General features: G+C 46.0%; 1 protein-coding gene across 4 annotated transcripts in view; it reads right to left on the bottom strand.

The window, feature by feature from the left end:
• BICRA (BRD4 interacting chromatin remodeling complex associated protein) overlaps window positions 1-9,571 on the bottom strand; it is a 153,975-nt gene that overhangs the window by 59,513 nt on the left and 84,891 nt on the right. The window contains exon 1 of one of the 4 annotated variants that reach the window (XM_075606862.1): window positions 2,519-2,599. The exons of the other annotated variants lie outside the window; for them this stretch is intronic. The gene's annotated coding sequence lies outside the window, so the exon portion shown is untranslated. Of the gene's footprint in view, window positions 1-2,518; window positions 2,600-9,571 lie in introns of those variants that run through there. 4 annotated transcript variants of the gene reach the window in all.

Raw genomic sequence — 9,571 nt, 5'->3', positions numbered from 1 at the left:
TCTCTGTCTCTCTCCCCTCTCTGTCTCTCTGACGCTCTGCCTCACACTCTGGATCTGGATATCTTATTTACCCTGTGTATCTTAACTGCCCTATACTACACCGAAATAACCTATATTCTGCTTTCTTCCAGCTCTGACTCAAGCTTCACACGGGAGACATTGGAACCCCCCCTAACCCAGAAGACAGGTAGGAAACACATCCCCTCCAATGTAAAACATTGCGGGAATTAGGGTACCTGGACATTGAGGGACTGCGGATCAGGTAAGATCCCAGGCGGGATTGCTGCTTTAAATATTGTGAAGCGGGGGCATCCAGACACTGGTTAAGGGGTGCAGGAAACTAGTCATTCATTTCTGGCTTTTTTTTCTAGATCCGACATTTATACACACATACACTCAATCTCACACACACACACACACATACACACACACACACATACACACACACGTAACAAGGACTAATTGTAGTATAATGTAATACAATAAATAAACTTATGTCAAAAACGAATGTTCTTATTCGGGAATTTATTCAATTTATTTTATTTATGTATTTTTTTTTAAAGCGGGGGCGGGGTTGGGGGCGGGGACTAGGGGCGGGACTAGGTGGCGAGTAGATTTTTTGGTTCGGCGAGTAGATTTTTGGGTGATTTGTCAAGCACTGTATATATATATATATATATATATATATATATAAATAAATATAAATATATAGCTGTGCTCAAAGCTGTGACCATGCAGCAAGCTTAAGCCTATAGGGAACCATGTTATAAATGGTTTTTGAAGCAAAAAGTGGCACTGTGTGCTGATTTGCATGTCATTTCCCAGAATCCCTTGCTGCAGTGGAAGTGCTGTGTGCTGGGTGATAATGGGGAAAGGCGGGGTTGCAAACCTGCCTAAGACATGCAGATGAGCATACAGTTGTATTTACATATATATATATATATATATATATATATATAATCAAAAAATAAATAGATGATACCGTTCTGTGGCTAACGAAATGCTTTTATTTGTGCGAGCTTTCGAGATACACTGATCTCTTCTTCCGGCGATGTTACAATGAATGAAGCAAAAGGTATACTTAAAAACAGTGTCTCTTGGAATGTTATCTGTGCTGTTCCTTCCCTTTTGCTTCATTCATTGTAACATCGCCGGAAGAAGAGATCAGTGTATCTCGAAAGCTCGCACAAATAAAAGCATTTCGTTAGCCACAGAACGGTATCATCTATTTATTTTTTGATTATTGAAGCTCGGCTAACACGGTACTGATACCTCTACATGCATGTATATATATATAAAAAAACAAAAAAGTGTGGCGCCAAAAAATAATAATATAACTGTGATGTAAATTTTTTTTTGATATAACTATAATTAATGAATAAAGAATTGTGTAAAGTGAATAATGTATAAAAATATTAATATATCTCTTAAACTAATGTGACCTTAGTGCATACTATTAAAACACAACCAGTAAGAGTAAACAAAACAGTGCATAAACGTGCTAGCAAAAAGAAAAACACAAAAATCAAAAATCTCCAACCAGTCCTTCCATAATTAGTCCATGATGATAAGGTTTCTGATGTTGAAAGGGGTCTTTAGGCTGCTCTCACACGGGGTAAACCAACTCCACAGATATCTATAGACAGAAAAAGAGAGAGAGCGCACGCCCCATAGCATAATACTGTATAAAATTTATTAAAACAAGGAAAGGGGATGGGGGTGGGGGGGGGTAGGAATCGCACTCACAAGATGCAAGTAGTTAAAAGGCAATTTGTGATTATATCACCACCATCCGGTTCTGGATACTGCAACACGTCTCCGTGGACTCCTTCAGCCCTGAGTCCTTTTAACTACTTGCATCTTGTGAGTGCGATTCCTACCCCCCCCACCCCCCATCCCCTTTCCTTGTTTTAATAAATTTTATACAGTATTATGCTATGGGGCGTGCGCTCTCTCTCTTTTTCTGTCTATATATATATATATATATATATATATATATATATATATATATATATATATACATACATACACACACACACACACACACACACACACAAACCCCCCCCCCCCCCCCCCCCGGTTTAAGGACACTCACGAGTAAGGACATATCACCCAATAGGCAAATGGCAGCTCACGCATGCGCCTGTCAGCACGTGATGAACAGCAATACCGGCTCCCTACCTGTACAGAAGCTGTGCGCAAGCGGGGAGACTATAGAGCCTGTTACAAATGCCTTATTTACATCAGTTATGCACGTATATGACAATTGCAGTTCAGTACGTGCATCGATAAGTGGGGAAAAACGTAGTGATTCACTTTAGGTACATTTTCGCTTTACATACATGCTCCGGTCCCATTGCGTACGTTAATGTGGGGTATGTCTGTACACACACACACGCGCGCACACACACACTGTTTTAAAGTTAAAACCCTTTTTTGGCTTCATTCATTGTAACACGTTAGTCACAGAAAGGTACTGTCTATTCATTTTTGATATATCTATAAAAATACAACTAACCTGCATAAATCTTGTGGATTGCAGAGCAATAGTTGTGTCAAGGATGAAGAGGTTAAAATAAGGTCCACAGAACTTTGCCCCTTGCTTATCAGGGGGGGTTAGTCTTCTCCTGAAAATTACACACAGGGAATTTCAAACTGCTGGTTAAAACTGCTTGGGAATTTCAAACTACTTGGCACGGCCAGCACAATGTATTTTTATCTGTCCGGCCACGCTCATGCGGCGCGTGCCCGGGCGCTTGGCACTTGCCGAGACAGATAAAATTGTGTTTTAGGCGCGCGCTGAAGGGTCATATGACCTCCTCAGTCAATCAGCGACAGTCACTGCTCGGCCCCAGCCCCCCCCCCCCCCCCCTCAACACCCTCGCTCGCTCTTACAAAAAAATTTGCCGGAGAGTAGAACACTCATGCTTGGAGAGTTGGTGACATCACCACTCAAGCATGAGCGCGGTCAGCGGCACAGTGGACGCAGCCTTAGATCTGAAGGTGCTGCTGGCAGCTGCTCCAGCTGCGCACAGAAAATGTCTGTTTAAAGATTCCGGAGAAACCGGCATCACCTTGAGATGGTAATATCTTGGATGCCGGGGGACCCCGGAGCCGAAATTAACGCAGTTCAGCTCCGGAGGCCCCCTGTTTTACACCTAGGTGGGGGGGGGGGGGGGGGAGAAGATATTAAGATATATTTTCCCCCAGTCAGCACAACCTAAAATCACTATGATGAGAGAAATAGTAAGTTCAAAGTGTGGTGCATTCACGTTATCCGGTATACTTGCCATCGGTGATCCGCAACACTGGTCCCGCAGTAGTGTAGCAACCACCAACTGTTCAAATGTACGGGAAATAGTGGCACTCAAGTGGTCTTGTTGAAGGTTCACCTTCAAATACATTTTGATATCCTTTCACAAGACCACTTGTGTGCCATTACTTCTTGTACATTTGAGAAAAACAGCAATACTGCACCCCTGTAACTAGCGCTCTCAAAGCCATGCACACAGAAGCGGAGGGTCACTTGTCAAATCTTGCTTCTCATTTCATTCTGCTGCTAACCAATGCCTCCCTTCATTTCATCAACACAAACAGGAGTATCCCAATTATCTTACCAACAGCAGGAATATTTATTTTGTAAGATTTCTTCATGATACTGTACTGTATTTTCTCCTTTTTCACACGCACGCTGATTTTTTTTACCCCGAGTGTTGCATAACAGTTACAGACCATTACATCACAGGGAGCGTTGGGCGTTTTAGCAGCACAGCTCGTAATATTGAAAGGTTGTAGAGGGATGCGTTAAGGTACTGAATCAGTCACAGAACGGCCCAGTATCAATCTCTATTGTTGCTTATAAATCTTTATTTCGGGGAGGGTGGCACTAATATTGGGACTATCTCTCAGGTCCTGGGTAGTTTGGATAGAGTTATGCTCACCTGAACTTGGAATGGGGTGCCCTTTCCTTTAATCTTTGATGGGTTTTGTCCCCCCAAAAGACATTTAATATGACTGCTGCTGGGCACGGGGCATATGGGAAATGTCCACATGACTGCAGAGAGGTGGGAGAAGGATTAAAAAATAATAAAATAAAAAACTGCTAGCCACCTAGACCTCCCTTTCACCTCCCCAAAAGGAGAACTACAGGGAATAAAAGGCCCCAAACTCATGGCCTGCCTTTAATTTGTTGCCATCCCTAAGGATAACTTTGGGTGTCTCTGGAGCTGCCTACTCACAGACCCCATCTTGAGTTCTCTCCCACTGGGGCCCACCCACAAGGTCTCCTTTGTCCCCTTAAACCCTACTTGTAAAAGATGTAGAAACACAGTGCTCAGTGCTGCACGCCTGCGCAAACAAATACTACTTACCAGTAAAGTGCTACCTCTTGGGTTTTCCAAAAGGGATTTAAATGGTCATCCAAAAGGAAGCCGCAAATGATGTGGGGCTTTCTATTTGCCAGTGGGAGCTGTAAGTTTAGAGCAGCACGGGATGAAAATAAGGTGGTTCTTTGTTTTTTTTTTAACAGCTTATTGGCTAGGCGGGATTGCACCTTTAGAAAAAAAATATTCAGCAAAAGAACGTGAGTTTCTGAAATAAAAAGTATAATAGAAAAGCCTATACGAGCCATAGAATATCTGCAGGTGGAACAGCAATAATCAGAGTAATCAGATGGCCAAGTGGGCTTGGGGGAAGAGAGCCAGGAATCCTATTTGCACATAATACACTCATAGAATAAAGACAAAGTCCTGAGATCTCAGCTCACACTTTCCCACTGATCCACTCAGAGATCTGAGCTAATGGCCTTAAAGCAGCAATCCCACCCAAAATTGAAATGTATGCAACATGAATTAAACTGCAGCTGAACCGCTTTATTTCTATGGTGGGGTCCCCCTAGTTCCGGATAAACTTACAATTTCAGGTTCCAGTTCACTTCCTGGATTTGTATATGGCAATAGGAAGCTGCAATGTCATCAGTTGAGGCTTTCTATTGGCTGTGGCTTGGCGGCTATTTACTTTCCCTGGGATAGAAGGAGAACACGGCACCTGAAGCTGGAAATTCAGCTCAGAAGGACCCCTACTCCCCCAAGTTTGAAAAAACGAGCAGCCAGAATTGCTGCTTTAAGGTTAGTTAGGTCTGGAAGATGGGCTTGAGTTAACAATCACTTCCCCCAAACCAATGCATCTTTCCTGACAAACATCTCAAGGATCTTTATTTGCTATATGCTATACGGTGGAGGGTAGTCAGTCACCTTTTTCACCCACCATAACCTAGATAATGTGTGGTGATAATCTACCCAAGTCTTAATTTGCAAAGCCAGTACAACCAACCTCACACTGATGAAACCCAAAAGGTCGAAACCAGCCTCACACTGATGAGACCCAAAAGCTTATCGGCCTTTTAGCTAAGATCAAGTGTAGTGTCTATCCTACCTGTGGCAGGAGTAGGATGGACAGTGGCCTTCTGACCAAAAAAACGAAGAGGACGTCCAGATCCCTGATGGGAGACGGCGTCACGGTACCCTTGGACCTTCCTGGCCATCGGACTGAAGATTCATGGGAGCAGTAACAGGACTTGTCCGACTTCGGGAGGACAGTCTCAAGCCAGAGCACCCAACTCGCTAAAGCGGCTTGAGTTCAGGGGGAGGGATAAAACAATTAAAAGAAAGCTGTCTGTGAGTGGGTTTACTGGCTTTCCATCTGATCCCAGGCTGAGCGGAGAGAAACTGCTGCGATGCGGTCACGACATCCGGATCCTTCACGTGGCCGTGCTCGCCGTCACCAGGGTGCTCTGAGGCTTTTATTTACCAGCTCTTTGCACTGTTTGGTTTTTATGTGCCCCACATGATGTGTTCTTTCACTTGAACTTTTCTTGGGGTGTCCCCACTCACATGGTTTATTCCAGGCTTGTGGGACTGCATTTTGTATTTTATGTTTCACTGTTGTGTGGTCTTGTGGTAAGACCCTTTTGTTGCATATATATGTCTTTGTAGTCCCGGTGTTGGGCTATATTTATTATATTAAATATCATTTCGTAATCTGCGGTGCGCTTTGCGTACTTTCTTAATCCCAGGCTGTGTTTAAAACTGTCTTTAAAACAGCGAGCATTGACTTAAGGGTTCCATGTAAAACTGGATTTAAGGCAAAAGGTAGCACTGTGTGCTCATTTGCATGTCATTTCCTAGAATCCCTTGCTGCAGTGGAAGCACTGTATGCTAGGTGATAATGGTGATAATGGTGAAAAGCAGGGTTGCAGACCTGTCTAAAAAACTTGTGAATGTGCTCACAAGTAATATTTTTATTGAGATATATACACACACACACACACACACACACACACACACACACACACACACACACACACACACACACACACACACAAATAACCTGGACACCTACTTCATGAATTGTTCGTACATATACATTTAAACATGCAATATCTCAGTTACAATAGGAGTATTTATACATACATACAGAAAAGTATAACTCGCGTATTCCATAGGCCTGGGTGCACTGAAAGTAAATAATACATCAAAATGCAGAAATCAGGCACTCTCAAGACCAATAGCCAAGAAAAAAGGTTTTATTTAAACAGAATCAACGTTGTCCTCAAGGACCTTTTTCAATATATAGTTCAGATCAGTGTGCCCTGTACAGCTTGTGTTAGGCACTACAACACTTCCTATATGGTCACTTTTGATCCCAGACATCCTCAGAAAGCACTTAGTAACTTTTGTTTGTAGAACTGTGGTCCTGTGCCCTCTGAAGAGAGGAACTATTCACCGTATTATTTTATTACCTGTACCTGCAAGTGAAGCCATGTGAAACGTTAACTTTTTCTGACACAGCGCCTCACAGACTAGAGGTTCTAATCAAATAACACTTAAACCTTTTCTGGTCACACTGTCACTACTCAAGTTTTAAATGTAACCTCTCCACTGTCAAATTGTCACAGGAGGTGCCAGTGGGCTTGGGGAAAAGCTACAAAGTTTTATAACGCTGGATATTAGGGAACACCACTAAAATAAGTTAATTCCTGACTCCCAAGATACATATCAGTGAAGGTACAGGGTTAAAAACGTCCTCTCGGGGAAACAATATGGCAACCAAACCCTGCAGAATTCATGCACCAATAGAAAAACGCAATGTCTTGAATTACGGCTTTCTATTGGACGATACTGGCGGCCATATAATTTCTACATGAGGAGCACCTTTAACTTCACCAGAAAGTATCTCGAGAACTGGTGCTCCTACAGTAAGAAGAGTCGACTGGTTCAGCTCCGGAAGGTTCTTCCCACCCCATTGCTTTAAGGCAGTGATTCCCAACCTTGTTTGTTTGGAGGAACCATTGAAGTATTTTGGAAAACCTCGGGGAACCCCTGTCTGGCTGACACATATTAGGCTGCGTTTATAGTGCTGGCCACGTCGCGTCAAAACAAATGTATTGACGCCCTCGCGTGCGCTTATAGTAGGAGCGACAGGACAGCGCGGTGGCTTGGTCGCGATCGCTGAAAGTCACTTCAATTTGATTTTTCTAGCAAACGCAGCCTGACGTCGGTGTCGCCGGCACTATAAGCGCGGCCTTAGGTTAATTTCACCCCTCACGAGCCACCTCTATTTCCCACCCTCTACCCATGTATTTCTCTCTCCTCTGTCTCACCCACTCCCCTCCCCCTCCCGCCTCGCATGTATTTCTCTCTCCTCTGTCTCACCCACTCTCCTCCCCCTCCCGCCTCGCATGTATTTCTCTCTCCTCTGTCTCACCCACTCTCCTCCCCCTCCCGCCTCGCATGTATTTCTCTCTCCTCTGTCTCACCCACTCTCCTCCCCCTCCCGCCTCGCATGTATTTCTCTCTCCTCTGTCTCACCCACTCTCCTCCCCCTCACGCCTCGCATGTATTTCTCTCTCCTCTGTCTCACCCACTCTCCTCCCCCTCCCGCCTCGCATGTATTTCTCTCTCTTCTGTCTCACCCACTCTCCTCCCCCTCCTGCCTCGCATGTATTTCTCTCCCCTGCGTCTCACTCTTACTCCCTCTTTTCCTCACTCCTCTCCTCTCACTCGCTCCTGCTTTCCATCATTTACCCACTATCACTCAATCCCCCCCACAAAATACATACCAAAAAACCCCACCCCTCTAAATACATGTAACCCCACCCCACAATACATAATAAAAATACCCCAGCCCCGCCAATACATTTTTAAAAGAACCCCAAATACATAATTTTTTTTTTTAATCGGGCGGCACAGGTAAAATCATCATCATCATCATCATATCTCCCCCAGCACCCCTCATATCACCCCCCCCCCCGCATCTCCCTCACATCACCCCCCCCATTGCATGTCCCTCACATCACCCCGCCCTGCATGTCCCATCTCCCTCACATCACCCCCCCTGCATGTCCCATCTCCAAAACATCACCCCCCTGCCCTGCAATACCCATCTCCCTCACATCACCCCCCTGCCCTGCATGTCCCATCTCCCTCACATCACCCCCTGCCCTGCATGTCCCATCTCCCTCACATCACCCCCCTGCCCTGCATGTCCCATCTCCCTCACATCACCCCCCCTTCATGTCCCATCTCCCTCACATCACCCCCCCCCCTGCATGTCCCATCTCCCTCACATCACCCCCCCTTCATGTCCCATCTCCCTCACATCACCCCCCCCCTGCATGTCCCATCTCCCTCACATCATCCCCCCCCCCCTCCCTGCATTTCCCATCTCCCTAGGGTTGCCAGGTGGCTTGTCCAAAATTACTGGACACCCACACCCCCCCTCATTTTAAAAATACCCACACGCCCCCCAAATACATTTTAAAAATACCCCCATGCCCCCCGAATACATTTAAAATACCCCCACCTTCCCCCAAATACATTTAAAAATACCCCCACCTCCCCCCAAATATATTTTAAAAATACCCCCATCGCCCCAATACATATCAAATATACCCCCACCTCCCCAATACATATCAAATATACCCCCCCCAATACATTTAAAATATCCCCCATAACCATGATCTCATCTCACCCTGCCCCCCCCCCCCCCATCCTGTCACCATCTCACCCTGGCCCCCCCCATCCTGTCACCATGTCACCCTGGCCCCCCTATCCTGTCACCATGTCACCCTGCCCCCCACCCATACTGTCACCCTGGCCCCCCCATCCTGTCACCATCTCACCCTGGCCCCCCCATCCTTTCACCATCTCACCCTGGCCCCCCCATCCTTTCACTCTCTCACCCTGCCACCATCTCACCTTGTCCCCCCATCCTGTCACCATCTCACCCTGCCCCCCCCCATCCTGTCACCATCTCACCCCCCCCCCTCCCCCATCCTTTCACCATCTCACCCTGGCCCCCCCATTCTTTCACTATCTCACCCTGTCCCCCCGCCCATCCTGTCACCATCTCACCCTGCCCCCCCCCATCCTTTCACCATCTCACCCTGGCCCCCCATCCTGTCACCATCTCACCCTGGCCCCCCCCCATCCTTTCACCATCTCACCCTGCCCCCCCCCCCTCCATCCTGTCACCATCTCACCCTGGCCCCCCATCCTGTCACCATCTCACC

The sequence above is a fragment of the Ascaphus truei genome, chromosome 7 (assembly GCF_040206685.1).
Source record: "Ascaphus truei isolate aAscTru1 chromosome 7, aAscTru1.hap1, whole genome shotgun sequence".
Classification (NCBI taxonomy): domain Eukaryota; kingdom Metazoa; phylum Chordata; class Amphibia; order Anura; family Ascaphidae; genus Ascaphus; species Ascaphus truei.
This window is presented reverse-complemented; position numbering and strand designations above follow the sequence as displayed.